The sequence below is a fragment of the Vespa crabro genome, chromosome 1, assembly GCF_910589235.1.
Source record: "Vespa crabro chromosome 1, iyVesCrab1.2, whole genome shotgun sequence".
Classification (NCBI taxonomy): domain Eukaryota; kingdom Metazoa; phylum Arthropoda; class Insecta; order Hymenoptera; family Vespidae; genus Vespa; species Vespa crabro.
The window spans coordinates 7,068,136-7,088,443 of record NC_060955.1 but is presented as its reverse complement, the minus strand read 5'-3'; the positions used below and the strand labels follow the sequence as shown (position 1 = coordinate 7,088,443).

General features: G+C 34.5%; 1 protein-coding gene and 1 long non-coding RNA gene across 5 annotated transcripts in view; one reads left to right on the top strand and one right to left on the bottom strand.

The window, feature by feature from the left end:
* Nucleotides 1–20,308, bottom strand: part of LOC124431807 — a 404,139-nt gene that overhangs the window by 342,914 nt on the left and 40,917 nt on the right. The window lies entirely within an intron of this gene.
* Nucleotides 2,469–8,253, top strand: LOC124431830. The gene is made up of 3 exons (XR_006944140.1): nucleotides 2,469–2,601; nucleotides 3,029–3,618; nucleotides 5,800–8,253. It is a non-coding gene; the product is annotated as an uncharacterized LOC124431830 (long non-coding RNA).

Genomic DNA, 20,308 nt, shown 5'->3' with positions numbered 1-20,308 from the left:
AAGAACTCAAGCGAATATCCTTGTTCCACTAAATTAGTCCTAATTTACTATATGCTGACTGTAAAGTCGAGATTGTCTCGCTAGAATTCGCTTATAGTATTACAAAGAAAAACACATCTATTAAATAGATATATACATACATATATATATATATATATATATATATATATATATATATATATATATATATATATATGTATAATAGTATCAAATAAATATAAAATAAATAAATAAATATATATATAAATATATTTATATGTATGTATTGCACTTTAATAGAATTAAGAATATTAAACGTTTGAAAAGTATGAATAAATTGATTAAATTAAAATTTCATATTTCTTTATAGATTACAAAAGAAAGAACATTGATTTAAAGGAAATTGGTATTTGTAAAAGTACAAATAACTTGATCTCTCGCTCTATATATCTCTTCCTCTTTCTCTCGCTCTATCTATCTTCAATGCAGATAACATATGGCAGCTGGTCTCATGCATCGCGAGATAGCAATATTGAAACTGCAGTATGTCGCGTATCCCTCACGGTACATCGCTACACTCTCTCACTAAATTCTAATGCTTTGTGATCTGTAAGCCGCACAGGTCAACTCCAACGCGGATATTCGGGAGCGTCAAACTAATTTCGATTCTACGGATTAGTAGATCGTGCAGTCAGGCATTATATTACTGTTATATGAGACAAATATCCTCTTGCAATCCTAAAGAAGTCAAACCTCCCGTATGTTATTTGTTCAATTAATTGAAAATCTATTTAAACGAACTTTCATTCTTATTTGTTAAATTTTATTATTTAATTAATAAATCATATAAAATTTGCTCGTAAACGTATACATAAATTCAATGCTTGTGACAAATTTATGAATTTTAATTTACGACCCGATTATCATTTCGTCGCACGGCGTTCATTAAAATAAGATGCATGGAAATAAATTGTTTAAAGGTTAAACGTGATTGGAATGTTTTAATACGATGAAGGGAAAAATATTCCATCGGAGATTGTTATTTTATTCGAATTAATAATAAATGGATCATATGTTCTGATTCATCTGTTGTCCTCAGATTGCCGTTTTATTCATAGTCTCGATGATGATAGATTTTTAAGTAAAGTTTCATAATACCACTATATATTTTTATCGGCAAACGAGGTGAATGACACGACGGTATGTAGATCTATACGTATAAATACGATGTCTAGTATAATTCACGCTTGTCTTGGATAACAATGTGCCTGCCCATTGATCGCGTTCACGAGCCGTTTTCGCGGTCGTGCGAAACAATATAATATACTTGTCAATGCGTATCTAGCAAGAGCAACGAGAGAACGAAGCCACCTTTACATCGGGCGAACAGGAAACAGGATCGACGACAGGTGCAAACATTGGCCACGCGCCAGTGAGCGAGTTTAATTTTAAATCGAATTCGAAACGAGCCAGGGCATATATACGACGAATCGAAAATTTAAATCGCGCATCTCGTGTAATAAAGCGTGTATGCACGAAGCTCACAATTAAACGTGTATGTGACAAGCGTTTGAAATTAAAGCTTACTCTCCCGCAACCGGGAGAGTTAATCCAATCCGTTCTTTTCATGTGGCCGAAACAATAAAAAGTCTCAAACGATTACCAATAACATTTTTATCCTTTATCACGCGACTTTGATATATTACGGTTAAGTCTATCAATATTTGCGATCTTGTTAACTAGAACAAATAGAGGAGAGTTAGGTATGTATTATGGATATTCCTGAATATAATTAACTTGATTTAATTGACAAACAATGTTGCAATGCATAATTATCGATCAAGAGCCCCCTATGTCTTCGATAAACAACAAGTAATGATATGTAGATTAAAATGGTTTATTATATAGTGATATTATCGTCTTATTTATATTACTTTTACAACGAGATTTATTCATTGAAAATAAGAAACGATAATAACAAAATGTGGAACAAGATCATTGAATTCGAACGGTAAATATTTATGTTTTAAAGATAGAAAACAGGGCAGATGGTAATTAACGCGGTTTCTTACATTCTTTGCAGAATTATGCATGCATATACAATTTACTACTACATACATTCAAACATATATACACTTAGTAGAGTTTATATAGGCTCACATTGATAGTGTTAGATATGTGGGCGATCGTAAAGCTGATAGAGAACGAGCTTAACGAGCCCGTTAAAGCGATCTTAGCGTGTCGCCTGTCCAAAGTGATGAGGGACATCCGTAGCAAGGATCGCGACGAGAATCACGATCGAAGATCCGAATGAGGATCGAGAGATACGTCGTGACAAGCGGCATGGCAAAATGTGGCCAAAAAGAAAAAGTAAAACCGACGAAAGAGCGATAAGTGAGGTGTATAAGATAGATGAACGGTTATAAAAAAGAAAAAATGAAAAATATTAGAACATTAAACACATGTTACGTGAAATATATATCGTTATATATATATATATATATATATATATATATATATATATATATATATATATACAGCTGTGATTGTCACTTAATTATAAGATAAAGAGAACATGAAGAGAAACACATGTTATATCTACGTGCTTGGAATGCATAGTATGTAAATAGTTCCAAACTAGAAAATATTGGCTACATCTGAGACATGTAACATTATTATTCATCGCTCACTTTGTCGTTCGATATTATTTAAATTATATATTTTTCTTCCTTCAAAATCATTTTTCTCGTTTAGAAATGTATTAAAACGTGAGACAAATATTTATTACGTTCATTATTCTTTTAAAAGACAAAGCTGTCTGTTCCAACATTCTTTTTAACACATTACATTTCACCAATACCTATCTTCATCAATCTTGTTTTATTTGTATTTGTGTTTTTTTTATCATCAAAATACAACAATATTTCGAACATTATACATCAATTATCGATCTTTCATCTACAAAAATTTTATACAAATGTTAGATAAAACGTAATGTCATCATATGATAATTGAATTTGATTTTACATTAATTATCTTTTGATTTAAGATACGATAGGATTATACAAGACCATCTAAGAAAAGTTTGAAGATGAAAAGACGAAGAAGAGAGATACGTTGGATGACGTTAAAGAGAAAGAGAGCAGCGGAGATTTATCGGCCGGCATGATATACGCGAGCTCGAGTGCCGGTTATTATAATATCTCGACACGGCGGGTTATGTGCTCGTGCAGGGTATTATGGTGATAAGTGCTCTCTCGTGTGGGTGTCACGTGGAGGAGGAGACACGGAAGGAGAGAACGACAACGTGTGGGCACGCGTACGATTGCGCGCGCACAGGTACATACGAGTACTGTAGGACAAGTAAGAGGACGACAGAGAGCTACTTTAAAAGGCAAATGAGATAGATAGATAGATATATATATATATATATATATATATATATATATAGAGAGAGAGAGAGAGAGAGAGAGAGAGAGAAGTGGAGAGAGGGGGAAGCGAAGAGAAAGGGAGAAAGAGATTATCTGCGGTGTGATAGCAGATTATGTCTGCTTGCCTGGTAAACTGCCTCCGGCCTTCCCACCGTCTTCCCTTTCGACTCGACTCGTTCTTCTCGCCTGAATTCGCTTCTGGTTTTACGTACGTACATCTCAATGACTCGTGCAAATATATATATGTGTGTGTGCGTGTGTGTGTATGCGTCTATATATACATACATATATTAGCAGTCAAGAGTCGAGTTTGCAAATATATAGACCGATCATCGATCAAAATATGTATGTAGATATATACATATGTATATGTATTATATATGATAGAAATGTTTTAACATATGAATTAATATTTAATTATTCTGATATCTTTAATAAGTATTTTAAATAAATATGTATTTGTGAGATAGAAATTGTATGAGTAAAAAATGTTGCATATTTGATTAAGAATCGTTTTGTATTTGTGAAATGTTTTTCGGAAAATAATAACAGCCGATAATACATTTATTATTGATAAAACAAATAATTGATAATATTTACCACGGAAGTATATAAATTTTTATTTGTAAACAATATAATTCTTAGTATTCGTTCATTATTTTGGAAATATATATATATGTTATACGTGTATACACACCAATCTGTGATTCTGTAAATACAGATGGAAGAATGGAAAGAGGTCAAAATATCCAAATCCATTCATTGCCGTGGAGGGAAATATTGACTCGCGTAGTACGTTTCCGCTCGAAGTGTGACCTATATAAATTCTTGAAAATGCATTCGCCGACGAGAGAGCTTGAATTGGGAAAGCGGGAGGGGGATAAAAAAGGAAAAAATGAAGTCGTCGAAAGGCCTTGCTTCGGTAGCAAAGCGAGCAAAAAAATACGAAGGACGATCATAGAGCGAGTTCGAGTATGAGAGAGCATGGAGCGTGGAGCGGGAGGAGAGAGTGGGAGGAGTAGAGAGGAAACATTTCATTCATAAGCAACGACGAGTGAAAAGGACAGATATTTTTCAACGACGAGGCGATATGTTTCTTTCAAAATAGAATTTCCCGGATGCAAATACTCGCACGATTCTCTGGACAATCGTTTTTCTTTCGTTTTCGCAGATAAATGAAAAAAAAAAAAGAAAAAAAAAAAGGAAATTTCTTTTTCCACAAATAATACAAATATCATTTCTATAAATTTCGGTATAATATAAATAATAATGAGAACGATATAGTCGAATTTAGAAACGCGAATGAAATCACGGGATACGCTTTCGACACACGCAATTTTTATTTTATTTATTTATTTTTTATTCACATTCGTTGTCTGCGTTTCATTCGCAGAGTTGATTATGGATAAATAAAGGTCAAATATTTTATAGCTCTTTTTACTGATGCACACACATGCACATGTGCACACACATGCACGCGCGCACACACACGCGATCGCATGGGCGATCTCAAAAGCGGTCGATACACGTACAGACTCATAAAAGATATTACTCGTGAAAATGCATATGTATGTATACGTATTTGTTATCGTTTCAAAGTGTACCAATGTAAAAATAAATCTGTTCGTCCTTCATCTCTCGATATTTTCTACAATTCGATCAATTTATTATTTTTTTCTTTGGAAGACATCGGAATTGATGAAAATTCATTGTTAATCGTTTGTCTACTAGAACGATAAAGGAACTCATTTCACGATATCGATTCGTAACTTTCTTAAAAAAAAAAAAAGAAAAAAAAAAAAGAAAAAAAAAAAGAAGGAAAAATTGACGAAGAAGCCTGAGCATTGTATTCGATTTTTTCCAATTTTCTTTCGCATAATCTCGTTACATCATAAATATTTAATTAATTCGTATATACATATATACATGTCGTTAAAGAATTTGTTACGATAGAACGGCTCTTATTTATGAATCAGTCCAATATATAAAAAATATAAATTGCAAAAGGAACTAAACGCGTTCGATCGATTGATTTCAACATAAAAAAAAAAAATTAACTCTTTGCATATCGGTTATTTTTTTTTCGATATTTAATAAATGAAATAACTCGAACATCCATTATGGGATTCTATCCAGATTAAATTTTAAAATTTCAAAGGATTAGTCGTTTATAAATGATGAAAATGGTTAAAAGAATTAACCATCGTGCGCATCGAACGTTCAACACGTATATTACAAAATTGTTAATTATTAGAAATTATTATCGAGTACGCGCTGTTAGCCTTTTTCGTAGAATGCTTCATTAGCGCGAACGATTCCATTATCGAATTTTACAAGCGTGATAATTTCGGATGCATTAATATAACAGTGCTTAAAATTATTTTCACAGGTGAGAACGTTTTTGGTGAGAATGAAAAGGAATATATTTTCGTGCGTGCCAGAGATAATAACGATAATCGCATGGCCGATGTGTGGAGCTTGCCCGTTTATTATTATTCTAATTGCGGAAGGCCGAATGGAAAATGTAACAATTGCTTTTGCGTTACAGCGAGGCGAAATTGCTCTTCACATTGACAAAAACCACATTGGTTTTCCTCTTTCGGAAGATCGAAATGGACGACAGTGAACACATGGATAAGCAATTCGTTTCAGCATCGATGTTTCCACTCGGTTACATTAGTTTTATGATATTTCGCTTTATTTACGTATAACTCGCGGTAAAACAAATGATTACTTATTATCATTTGAACCTAATTCATAATAAACAGTATTCTTGATTAATATCAAAAGATATTGCCATAAAAAAAATATGTATATAAATATATATATATATGTGTGTGTGTGTGTGTGTGTATGTGTGTATATGTATACTGAATTAGGAAAAATGTGAAAGAAGAAAAAGAAAGATAAAAATATCGAGAAAAGCGAATAGAAAAGCAGCGTTAACCTCGTAAATAATAAAATAGAGATAAAACAAGATCCAATGAAAGAAAATCGATGGCGCCGACTTTTTGAAAGCCTCAGCTCATGAATGTTACAGTACGACCCCTGTTCGAAGCTTTGCCAGACCGTAAAAACGGAGGCTGCTTACCACGAAGATTTTAATATTTTATCCTATGACTTGAGAAAAAATACAAGATACTCTGTGAATGGTTAGAAGATAGGAAGGACTCAGAGAAAAGCTGCATTAAATGTCGCTAGATCTGTCCTTTAAATATGCATTCGTTTTATATTAAAACTAGACCAAATCTATTTAAACTTTCCATATTAATCATTCGCTATTTCTGTATATAAAATGAATATTTTATTTCAATCCGATGATTCCATATTTATCAAGTAAAATAAAAATCATAAACTCGAAGATACTTTCTCGAAATATTTATTACAATACATTAACGAATAGATCATTTCTTGACTAATTACTAAGTTACTATTAAATCAATTACCATCATCGAGCCTATATAGCGATATTAATTCGATAATCTTTTCGCTTTAGTGAATATACCTGCTGATATATTAATCCAATTCAACCGCTTTGACTTTCATTAATGAACCGACGAATATTTTCTACAAAGTAAGCCGTCGTAGAACATTATATCAGAGAGTGTCTCTTTTCGTTGGCTCGGCTTTGACGAGTGGTTAAAGCGACGCTGAATTTGATTTTCCGTAGCAATAGGCTGATAATGCGGACGCGTATGCAGCTGCTAATATTATAAGAGCGGAAGGTCTGCCTGACGTTTTGGTTAGGTACATTCTACGTCTGCCTAATACATGCACAGATATATTCTATCAACGCGTAGACCCTTTCGAAGTTAATTCGATCGAAGTGTGCGTACATTATCAGACTTCTCCCTGTTAAACCAACTTAAAATCTTCTATATTATTACTTGTACTTCCCTATATATCTATAATTTTGCATAGAGTCCCATAATCTTCTCGAAAGCTTATACGTTTCTCTGATGAAGTTTTCCACATTTCTATGTTTTCACTAAAGAGTACTTCTTTGAATGGTATTTCTGACTAATCTAAATCTCGTCAGGGACATTATCCATTTTAATATTCAAAATAATCTTGGGTCTCGAAATAATATATTTTTTTTCTTTTTCTTTTTTTATGTAACAAGAGAGAAAGAGAAAGAGATACTCTCGAAAATTTCTCTATATCCGTTCCAATCTATTCATTGTTATTAATATAGAAAATATCGATGGGTTTAAACGAGAATAATTATAATATATTATTTCATCAGCGGCTTAGTCGACTTTGAATACAGATGTTCCATGTTGAATAGAAGCAAAACATCGGATCCTATCGTGATAACATTCTTATCTGTATGTGTACGTGTAAGAAAGAGAGAGAGAGAGAGAGAGAAATGGAGAAAGAGTAGGAGGAGCTCTTGGTAGACATTTCCAAAGGCAAAAGACGTGGTTAATGTTTCGTTAAAGGAGCATTAATTAAAGGCAGCCGATTTAGTCGTGTTAAAGAGACGCTTTGCTAATAAAAGACGGAGATAGAGATAGAAAGAAAGGAAGAGAGAGGGGGAGACAGAAAGAGAGAAAGAGAGAGAGAGAGAGAGAGAGAGAGAGAGAGAACGAAATAGAGGACAAACTGGGAAATCGTTTGAAAAGGGGATTGAAAAGTGGGACAACGATACGAGGGTGGATTTGAAAGCCCACATTTCTTGTCTGAGCACTATGAAAGTCTCAGCTCTATTTAATACATCCTCACCATCCTCACTTCATTTATCTTCGATAACGACAAAAAGGATCAAATAAAACAGGGCTGATCAGTTGAAGGGTTAATTTTTACAGTTCTAGATTTTAATTTATGTCAAAGATATAATCGAAAATAAATGATTATTGTAAAATAATAAAAACGAATATAACAACGTACATGTATAACAAAAAAAAAAAAAAAGAAAATTAATGTCGGATATCGCGCGTGGAGATCTTTTTAAGTTTGATATTTAAAGATAAAAAAAAAGAATCTTACTAGTAACAAGAGTAAAAATCAATGTAAGATATATTATGATACTGAATTCTCTTCCAAGTAAAATTACAGAAATTAATGAAGCAAATGCGTCGAAAGAGAAGTGTTACAGACTCATTATCAGTTTCCATGGCGTTAGTGAGAATAGGATAGGATCAGAAACAAACGAGACACAACGTGCGTATCGGTCTATTCGAAACTCGTAACTTTACTTATCTCTCTTCTTCAAAGGTTTGTCTCTTATTTCGAGCGCATCCTCTAAGGGAGAAGGCAATTCTATCTTTTGTATCGTCACCAAGATAATGCCACCGCGTTATGACAATTCTTATTTCTGTCCTCTTGGAGAGAATATGTCTCGTGAGATACGTCGTTTAATTTTTCTAAATATCTCTCCGGTGAAAATGTTTCGAAATGAATCCCATCCAATTTACATTTCTTAGCACCAATGGAATTTTTTATTAACTCATTATATATTTTAAAAGCGTATAAAATTATCATTGTATTAAATAATAAGACAATTAATTAAAAATCGTCTTTTTTTTTTTTAGTCGAATATAAACGAATGAAAGAAAAGAAAAATAAAAGAAGGAAAAAAGAAATAAAAAAAGGAGGGATGAGAAACGGACGAAGGAAATAACGTGATCCCATTTGAAATTAATTTCAAATTTCAGGAACGAAAATTTCTCAGAGAATGGCGTCGCTTGTGTACCGATGTCCGAGGATTGATTAATCGCTTCCTCCAAAGTTAAGCCGTTCCAGCTTGCGAGTTTCTGCAGCACGTGAATCCACCCACACACACACACACACACACATATATATATATATATATATATATATATATAGAGAGAGAGAGAGAGAGAGAGCATCAATAAAAGAAAATCGACGTCCACGGAGTAAAACGAGCATTAGAGGAGTGGGAGTAATGGCGGCAACGACAGCAACGCGACTCGTTGTCTCGACGTCGAGGATCACGAGCGGACAAACTATATCGCTGACTCGATTAAGGTATAGTCTCTGTGGCCGTTAGCTCGGAACACGAAACTCTTGGTAACTCTCTTGCTCTTTCTCTCATTCTCTTCTACCATATCGCCGTTGTTCGCTTTATCGACGTTGAAGTAATATCGCTAGGCATTGAGAAAGGTAGTACGTTAAAACGAAACTGCTGACCCAGTAACGATACTTGTATGAGAATCCTCCTGGTATTCAGTCAATGTGCGCTCTTTCGTTGCAGATATATTTGAGTCCTGATAATATTCTATTATTGCCGTTCCAATAGGTTCACATTCTTTACCGTCCATTTTTTTCCTCTTTTTCATTAGTTGTTCACCATTCATATCAATGTTAAAATTTATATTAAATTCCAAAAGAATATTTGTCATTGTAAATCAGCCAGTTGAACGAATGGATCGTTTTACGTTTTGTTATTATATTCATTATATTCGTTTCCACGGGGGAAAAAAAAAGAAATAGAAAAAGGAAAAGAGAAAAGAAAAAAGGAGAATCCATCGTGACCTTTGATTTTCTTTATGAACAATTTAAAGATCCATGTAAATAGGATTTATAAAAAGTTTCATTTAATATGTATTCTCGTGGAGTTACGACGTTTACGTCGAAACAAATTCCATTCGTCCTAATGATCGCACATCAACGTTCCTCATTTTTCATTTTAATGGATATCCCGTTCCTACGATGACGAGCATCGAGCTCCTCCGCACGAAGTCGAACTAGAAATCCTCGTCAGAAATCCCACTTAAAGTTTAAGCGAAGACCATTCATCTTATTTCCTTTCCGACAGAACGATCGTACGAGGTGCCGCCTTTTAGATTTATGGCAAAAAGAACGGAAACAATAACTTTCAGTCTGAATGTAATAGCGCGTCCGAGCATGAACGTAACTTTCGCGAAAAACGCTATATAAGTCACGTAAGTATTCTATTTCCAATCCTTCGTTTTTATTTCTAACTGCTGTTGCATATATATATATATTTTTCTTTTTTTTTTTGTTTTTTCTTTTCAAAACAAATATTAATGACTACTCTTATGATCAACTACTACGATTAATTATTAATTAAGTTATATTGTAATAACGAAAATGATCTAATGATTAAACATTTATTATCGTCACATTGAATAAATGCGAGGCATTAGAGTAAAATCGTTTAACGCGTTAACAGAACTAAGTATCATTATTTTATTTATATCATATCATTTGATTAAAATAACCATTATTTTCATTGATCCAATCATTAGACCTTCCACCTTCATTATTTTTCTTCACGAGAATCGTTATAGAAGAAGCAGCTTTATCGTTTAATCTGGGAATGACGTACTTATCTACGTGACGCGTTAGGAAAATTTCGGTAGAGGTATCGCGATTTGTTTCCAGGGAAATTTAACAAACTTCTCTCTCTCTCTCTCTCTTTCTCTTCATCGGTTAATCAAGACCTTTTAATCCTCTCAAAGTCCATCGCGTCACGTCACCCTGTCGTCGTCGGAGATCGATCGATCGATTTGGTTATCGGAGGCCTTTTGAGAGCATCGAAAAGCTAACTCTGTCGGTATAGGAGAAATTCGACAAGGCTGCCGTTGCTGCTGTCTCTGGAAACGAAGTCTCGATAAACGGGATTAATTAGACGAGAGTGCCGACGCCGGGAGCACCGTCCTTTCCGTGAGATAACACCGATAAAGCTCGCGAAAGCCAACGAAAGCTCGGCTATCTTTTGGCCGTAGAATCATGTGGCCCACCAACGTCGATCAATCTTCCATTTAATCACTTCGAAACTGTTCCTTGGTACGAGAGATTTTCTTTTCGATAAAGAAAAAAGAAAAAAAAAGAACAAAAAAAGAGAAAGAAAAGAAAAAAGAAAAAGATACATTATTTTTTTTTTTAATAATCTATATAATCAAACATAAAACGCAACCGTTGTGGTATGTGAAATTTGCATTGTTAAAAAAATATAACACTATTAAAAATTTTTCCTACTAAAAAAATATATATATATCACTTTTTTGATAATCTATGTAATCAATCATAAAATCCCAACCATTGTGTATGTAAAATTCGCTTTGTTAAAATAGTATATCTGTACTGAAAATTTTCCATATTTTTTGAAATTAAAATTGAAATGATTGTTGCAACTGCATTATTATTATTATTTTTTTTCTTTTTTTTTTATTACGAAAATGCAAACAGAAGAATTTAATCGCTATAATAAAATACAATTACGATTCGTCAAAGTACCGAACAAATACGATATTAAATAAGAACGTTAGATCGTACGTAAGTACATGCATTAATAAATGGAAGGATTTACAACAAAGCAGAGATAGCGCTTGATAGCGGTGAAAGCCTCCGTTCGAAGGAATTGATCCTCATAAATATTAACGTCCTCGCGTATTCTTGCGAGCGATCTTAGCAAATCCCATAAAAGCGGCTCTATAATGGCGTTAATTGAAACTCTTTAACGACAAACTCGAATCGTTTTCTCTTCATAAACCGTCGGCCCGTACTTAATCCTCGTTATACCGACCGATTATCTCGAGGGTAGCGATTAATCTTAACGAAGATATCTCGCAGTCTAGGGAGTGATTTTGTTCTGCAAAGAGAAGCAAAGGATAAAGAGGAAAGAAGGAAGAAGGATGAGAGAAAGCAAAAGAAACAGAAGAAGTAGAAGAAGCAGTAAAAGAAGAAGAAGAAGAAGAAGAAGTCGAAGAGGATCTACCTCGAAAAATCTTCGTCCAGTTTCCCCTCTTCTTTTTTATCCTTATCTCGCCCTATCGTTCTCCATCAAGCCGTTTTACCGTCCCTTTCCAGTTTTTTAAGTCAACTTTGCAAGAAGTTGCTCGGCCTGCGGCTAAATTCACCCTACTCCTTCTTTCTCTCTCTCTCTCTCTCTCTCTCTCTCTCTCTCTCTCTCTCTCTTTCCTTCTCTTTGCACCACTTTCCCTTAGGAATATTTCCTCTCTGTTTTACATTCGCGTTTCCTCGGAACATGTTCATCCTCGATATTTCCGTCTTTTTCTCCTTTCTGTCTCATACGATATACTAAAGAAGAAGCGACGGTTTCATTTAAAGGAAACTCTTTTCCCGTCTGCCTTTCTCTCTCACTCTTCCGACTTTTCTTGTTTTCGTTCAGGGACTCGTCGTTCTTTTTCCCGCGGGAACGAAGGAGGATTTGCTCGACGTCCAGTAATAGTTTGTATCTGCGAATGTCGTCCTCGTTTTACTTCAACTAGCATCGTAGAACGTGCGTACACGGACGTGATATTCTCGATATCGAATCGTCTTTTCGAATGACGTTGCTTGAAAATATTGGTCACATGTCATAGACACGAAGAATTTATATCAGAATTCCCATGAATGTGAGATATTCTGTCGAATGTACGTAATATGTACTACTACTTATCTGAGTATGTCGTCTCAATGATAAAAAAAAAAAAAAAAAAAAGAATCTTTCATTCTTTTTTCTCTCTGTTTCTTTATAGTATAGTTATGGACATTTTTTTCGTTTTATTTTCCTTTATTTAAGCCGATTGACAAAAAAGTTCCTCGTTGGACTAACCTAAATAAAAGTAAACAAGTAATCGATAAAATCAAACGTAATTCCTTTCCGAAATTGAATGCAATCCGGGAAATCAGTTTATTTCGTGAGACAATATATACTACAAAGACGCAAACTTTTACAAAAGCGAATCATGAAGAGAAAGAGAGAGAGAGAGAGAGAGAGAGAGAAGGAGATTTAAGAAACAGTTTACACCATCGCCGCAAGTGCAGTTCAACGATCTGTGATAATGCAGATCTCATTTAATGTCTCTTCTTCTCCGTAATACCTCACACAAGAAGATTCGATTTGCTAGGACACCTTGGTAAGATGCATGAAAGAAACTATCGAAAGAAATGAATGAAAGGGGAGAAAAAGGAAAGTAAGGACATTGAGAAGAGGAAACGAAGCTAAGGAAACAAAGAACAATGAAGTGGGATGAGGTAAAAAGCGGATGGTGATAGGAAAAAACTATAGTTTCTTTTTATCGTCGAAAAACAATTACGAGAGAGAAAGAGAAAGAGAGAGAGAGAGAGAGAGAGAGAAAGAGAGAAAGAAAGTGGTAGGAGGAAGGAGAGAAAGAGAAAGTGAGAGAAAGGACTAAAGGGAAGAAAGAATGAAAAAGATACGGTTCTTAGTATCGTCCTTGTTGTTGATTCGATAGCAAGTTTCAATTAGCGGCTTTCTCAGAATTCCTTCCATAGTCGACATGGCAACGATACGAAGTCTTGCGAGAAAGAGAGAGAGAGAGAGAGAGAGAGAGAGAGAGAGAGAGATGGGGAAAACGAGAGTAAGGGAGAAAGGAAGAGAAATCTGAAGTAGGTAAGGGAGAGTTTCTAAAGGGACTTGGAATGGCAGGAACTCGGTGAGAGACAATGTCGCAAAGGTTGCTTTTCATCCGGCATTTAGGAGAAGCACGGAATACCACGGAAGGCTCGACATTATCTCTATGTATCCAGAGAAAACCGAATGGGGAAGGAGAGAGAGAGACAGAAAGAGAGAGAAAGAGAGAGAATTCACTCGCTCTCGATATAATCCAAGCTCGTGCCAGAATCCTTCCTTAGGACAAGTTCGATGTTCTCGGCCCAACGTCGTTCTCTTCCTTCTCTTCTCTTTACTTCTCTTCTCGAAATCCTCCTCTCACGTTTGTATATACAACGAACTAGTAAGTTTCGACTAGCTCTAACTCGCGTACTTTGTAGCCTAAATGTTGTTGGTATGTTGTTGCAAGACAGAGAGACTCTGGCTGTGTCCAACTTGAACTTGTACAGCTTCCTAGGCAATCATGTGGTCGGGTTAGACGAAAAATCCTAACTTTGGTGCATCCTCCTTAGTCCTGTTAGTTCCATAAGAGAGAAGAAACGTGAAAAGGAGAAAAGGAAAAAAATAGAAAAGAGAAGAAGAGAAGACAGTAGGAAGCGGGGAACAGGGGGAATAGCACTGTTCCAGGTTCGTATTTTAGTGACGACATAGAAAATTTAGAGTCGTATTTTCGAGCCACCACTCCGCATGGAATCTGTGTTAGTTATAGAAACGTAAACCTACGGAGAGGAAGAACGAAGAGATAAAGAGGAGAAAATGTTTTCAGCTCTAACGTAGAAGGAAAAATTGCCCTTACTGGATGATTCCCTTCGAAAGCCATTTATTCGCTGTTGGATTATTGGTTCAATGACGGCCAAGGGTGAATTGGAGAATTTATTCGTTTAATCGTCGATTTCTTTACCGATGAAAAATATTCTATCACTTGGGTAGAATGATAAAGATTTCGATATTAAAGATTTAATAAAAATATCTATAAAATATCGTACGATTCGATTCAAATTTCTTTTCGGATCGAAACGGAATTGAATTGTTTACAATCATACAACTAGTTCTCTTTTGAAACTACTCTATCACTTCTGTATTCTAAATTGATTTCTAATCGATTTCATTTCATTATCTGGTATTTTTCCTTTGATCGAAGAAGAACTATGGCAAACTTGAATCTCATTAAGAGAAATCGATTGCACATCTAAATGTAAAAGATGTGAAATGATTCGTCGAACAAATGAAGGAGTCCATGGTAAAAAAAAAGAGAAAAAAAGAGAGAAAAAAAAGTAAAAAAGAAAAAAGAAAGAAAAAGATAGAAAAAAGATGGAAGGAAAGAAGGATAAACGCGCAATACAATGGGAAAATAAAATGTAGAATGGCAATATTGAAAAGCATCGAAGAAAACGACAAAATCCTGCGCGACGAATCTAATAATCCATGCGGCTGGACGTAAGCCAAGATAAAGACTGCAACGTCGTCGGTGCACGGAAAATGCAATCCCAATTCTGATACGAAGAAATCGCACTCGAAGAACCTCGTCCCGTCTTGTAGATCGAGCGAGAGTGCTTATGCCTATGATTTCTCGATTTCTTCTAAAGAATGCATTTAGTAAATATGAAATATTGCCGTCGGGGTCTAACCGTATATTTGTCTCGAGAGACGAAACTTATCTTGAATCTTACGATGATAAAGAATCACATTGTCTTTTTTTTTTGGAGAACGAATTCCTAAAAAAAGAAATTCGAGTAAGACATATCGATCTGTAATAATTGTATCATACTTTAAAGTATTTCAATGATTTGTGAATATCGAATGAGATAGTTAATTGATCATAACCATTAATAAATTCATACAAATATAAATTGATGTTGAATAAAATAGATCAATATTTTCATATATATATCATCAATTTAATTTGATCTTTTTTTTACGAATTTTCTAATCGCAGTGTAACTAACTGTTATCGATGAAATTATTATCTTCGTATGCGTTCACTTTTTGAATATGTTTGCTCGATGTCGAACTGAAAAGCAGCTGCAGAAAGATAAGTTATCTAGTAACTTCGACTCCCACGAGAACCTTACCGAACGGGACGGTACAAAAGAAAAAAAAAATATATGAGACACCCTTTCGGATTTAATCCCTGATCCAATGTCCGTTAGAATGGTTCCCTTGCGCAAACACTCTTTTCTAAGGACACAGCCTGTAGGAAACGTGGATACCCTTGATAAGAATACTTAGCTAGACGACGAGCGGATTATCAAGCCTGTGCTATTGATAGGTTCCTTCCTGTTTACTTTTTTTCTTTGTTTGAACGGAGAAATAAGTAAGTATTTCGTATTCAATGATTAGAAAAAAGAAGAAAAAAAACGAATAGTACAAATAAATAAAATGTATTTAAAATCGGCCTATAATTTCGTATTGTTTATTTTTTTATTAACTTAAAAATTTATTTTTTCTTTGTACAAAAGAAATGAAATAACTTATTCATTTATTACGATAAATCATCGATGATTTATTCTCTTGCATTGTTTATGACTGCTTAATTGATTGACCGGGATTATTTAAGTTTAATTAAATATCGTGCGCAAATAGAAATGGAAAATATCAAAATTTTTATTATCATTATATTTGTCATTGATTTATGCATGTTTAAGAGAAATATTAGTTTCATAGATACTATTATCTATTATGAAAATGAAGAAAATATAAAAGAATGCAGAGATAATTGTTTTAAAACATTTAAAAAGTCTTTTAATATGAGACCTTATTTAAAATTAAAATTAAAAATTTGAATTATCAATTAAAATTAAAAAGTCATTTATCTTTTTGCCTTTTTATGACAATTTATGATATATAAAGGTATCATCATTAGCACAATAACATTCACGGGCTTCTCTGTAGTACTCGATGCGTTAAATTCACTGTTCATCAAAATAGTTCTTAGAATAGAAACACGAACAAAATAAATATTCTGTATTATTATTCAATTCCGACTTGAAACTATCTTCCTTGTTAATTTACTTCTCATCTATATTTTACAAGTATCTCATATTAAGAATACCTTAAGAGTGTCTCATATTAATAACATCCTAGTTTCGAAAAAAGAAGTTATTAATTAACCTGAGAATAATTTATTAATTTTTCATTTCAATGATAATAAAACTGTTTGATAATACTAAGAAGCTAGTAAAAAAAAAAACAACTTATCAAATAACTTTAACTTTTAATCTTATAAAAAGCTTCTTTGTAAATGACTATAAAAACTTGCGATGATAAGAGAAAAAGAACAAATCTAAGTTGACGCTTTGCTAAAACAATCGTTCCGGCGTAGACGACATTGATATGCGGACAAAATTATCGATTAGTATTAATACAATAGTTCGAAACATTGCCACAGTATTGTAAGTTCCTTACTTGTACAAATACTATAGGGTTTCATATACGATAACGTTACCCTGTATCTAACTATAGTAAATCGTGTAGATCATTTAAATGTAGCTAGATCTAATACGGATCGATATTAGGTCGAGAACGAACACGGAGAATAATAATCGTTTCAAAGTATATTATACTATATTTCAAGTATCGAGAAGGTAAGAACAATTCGACGGGTGGCCACGAAACATTAAATGTTACCGAACAAAGAGTCTATTAATGATATCACATGTGTACCGTCTAGGAGATAAGTAAGTAAGTAAGTAGTAAGTATTCCTCACATATAAACAAGGAAGCAACGAGGAGAAAGCTCCGAAATATCGTTTCGGACTGTTTGGTCCGAAGGCCAGTAGAGGAGCTTTGCTCTTGCAGGAAGCATGGACTCGAGACTACCATTATTCGGTGGTAAGGAAGATCGAAAAGGTAGGGTTGGCAAAGAGAGAGAGAGAGAGAGAGAGAGATAGCCAGACAGACAGAGAGAGAAAGAGAGAGGAGAGAGAGAGAGAAAGAGAGATAGAGAAGTGGTAGAGGATGGAAGAGAAGGAAGGAAGGAAGTGCGGGCCTAGCAAGGCGAGTTACGAGACAATTTATAGCCGCGGGAAACAATGCGCCGTTGGCCGACAAAGGGTGCCAACGTCTACCCCTCGCGTCTCCATGCGGACGACGCCGACGGCGAAGTTAGCCCCAGACTATAGTTCCTCGCCTCCAGCCAACTTTCCACTATTCCGTACGGCCTCTGCAAGCTTCGTCGGCGACCATCCACCACCACCCTCTCCGATTCACCCTCTTTAGACTACTTTCTAGGACAGGACCCACTCTGTGGAAACGTGCTTGTCTGTTGTATCTGCCGAAAGTTGACTTTGAAACCCTGTTTGTGATTTCTCTTTGATTGATTTTTATTTTTTTTGTAATTTTGCAATTTTTTATTTTTTATTTTTTTTTTTATTTGTTTTATTTTTATTTTTATCAAACTCTCTTTCCTTGGATGATCAATCTCTGTCCATTAAATAATTTAACATTGAGTTTGATTTTATGTTTTCCAATGTGTACAATTTATTACCGATTTTTTATCGCGTTCGTTTATTTGATATACGTAACATATATATATATATATATATATATATATATATATATATATATATATAATATTATTGATATAATATTATGTTATAGAGGAAATTTCAAACGTATATAAAAGCTCAATAATAATTCACTAATATTTCATTCATCTTTTCTCCAATAAAAATGTTTAATTTCTCGCGAATACAGAATGATTACGTGTAGAACGTAATGACGCAAAGTCAAAAGATCGTTACCAGGGCTATTATTACGCGAATTCATGTACGAAACAAGTTGATGGATAAATTTGAAAGCTTTCTATCTCTCTGACTTTTTCCCATTCTTTCGCAATTTGTTTGCTAGGAAAATAAATAAAGGATGACTCCAAACATACTCTCTCTCTCTCTCTTTCTCTATCTCTCTCTCTCTTTCTCTCTCTTTATTTTTCTCTTCTTTTATTTTTTAAGATCTAAATAGAAGCACTAAAACGTAATTTACCATTGCAACTCGTGACAATAAATTTAATGGAGAAAATGCATCAGTCTGTCATTTGGCCGATGCTATCTTTTTTTTCCTTTTTTTTTCCTTTGTTGAGTCGGAGAAAGAAAGAAAGAGAGAGAGAGAGAGAGAGAGAAAGAGAGGAAAATAAATAAAAAAGAGAGAGAAAGAAAGAAATCCAATATCTATAAGAATAATAATCATAAGTAAATGTCGAAAATGGATCAAAAGTTGATTGGTTTGTAGTTTCGTTTCGATACGATGACGAAACGGATCGGCGAAACTCTCTTGTTCCAATAAATCTTCCAATGGAAAGATTCAACTGGATAGCTAGATAGATGGATGGTAAATCGGTAAAGAGAAAGAAGATCCACCTGACCCAAATCTGAAGATTCTTTAAAGAAATCTCGCAGCTTCCGAGCACTTAAATTCTCGATCGGTGAGAGGGATAGGAAGGAACAATCTCCGTAAAGCGACACGTACGTAGAATGTCGCCGATCCGTCGAGGGTCGTTTTCGAAAACCCAATGGGGGAAAAAAGAAAAGCTCCAGACAACTAAGTGAAGAGAAAGAGGGACAGAGAAAAGAAGAGAAAAGGATAGGAAAAAAGGAGATGGAAATTGTGAGATAAAGCCGTAGATACATAGATAACCCTTTTGTCTGTTTAATAATAACGAGGCCATTCTCAGTAGCTCTCTCTCTCTCTCTCTTTTTTTTCTATTCCCAAATAGATTTTCTCAGGCTTCGCGACTCGTTTTCTAGGAGAATCTGTTCTCACGCGAACACGTATACGAGACAAGCCCTCGATGCTACTATACTCTGACTGCGAGCCAAGTCTCTGATTGCGGATTCATTCTACATACCGGCCGGCTCAAATGCTCGAAACGAATATCCTTCCTCTATAGCTTCGTCTATCTATTCGCATATACGCGCTGCGTATCTGTGTAGATAGGTATGTAGGTATGTAGGTAGACGGCATGCACGAAGGGGTTCACGTAGTTTCGTGTATCTACCTCTATTCGTTTCAAGTCACTCTATTCAGGGAATTGGATCGTACGTATAGATATCTCCAGTTTGAACTCAGCCGAGTTTTAAGAGTATCAAAGGACAGGATATTAAAATCTCTTATTCACGGAGACGAGACCATGGTATATAGAAATGATTCGGTAAAGTATATGGGATCGGGGTTGTGCGGGGTTGGAAAGAAAGAAGGGTGAGAGATTTCGCGGAAGAACATAAAGTATCGTTACGACAACGTTTTCGAGAGGGCTTTTACTTTATGGAAATGGGACCAACGACGGGCCGGTAGAAATTAATTCGAAACTCTTACAGCACGCTCTCGTTGCTCCGATTGTCGCCGAAAATGAAATTAACTTCGTTGACTTGAGATTTAAATTTTCAACAGAAAAGGAAGGAAACATTTACGAAAATGATTGTTAATGAATAGTAATATCATAATTTGGTATTAAATCTATACATTATATCATTCCATTCGAATATAACTTATAATATTTATGATTTTGATATTTTAATATTCAATACATATGATCGATATATGTATATGTATA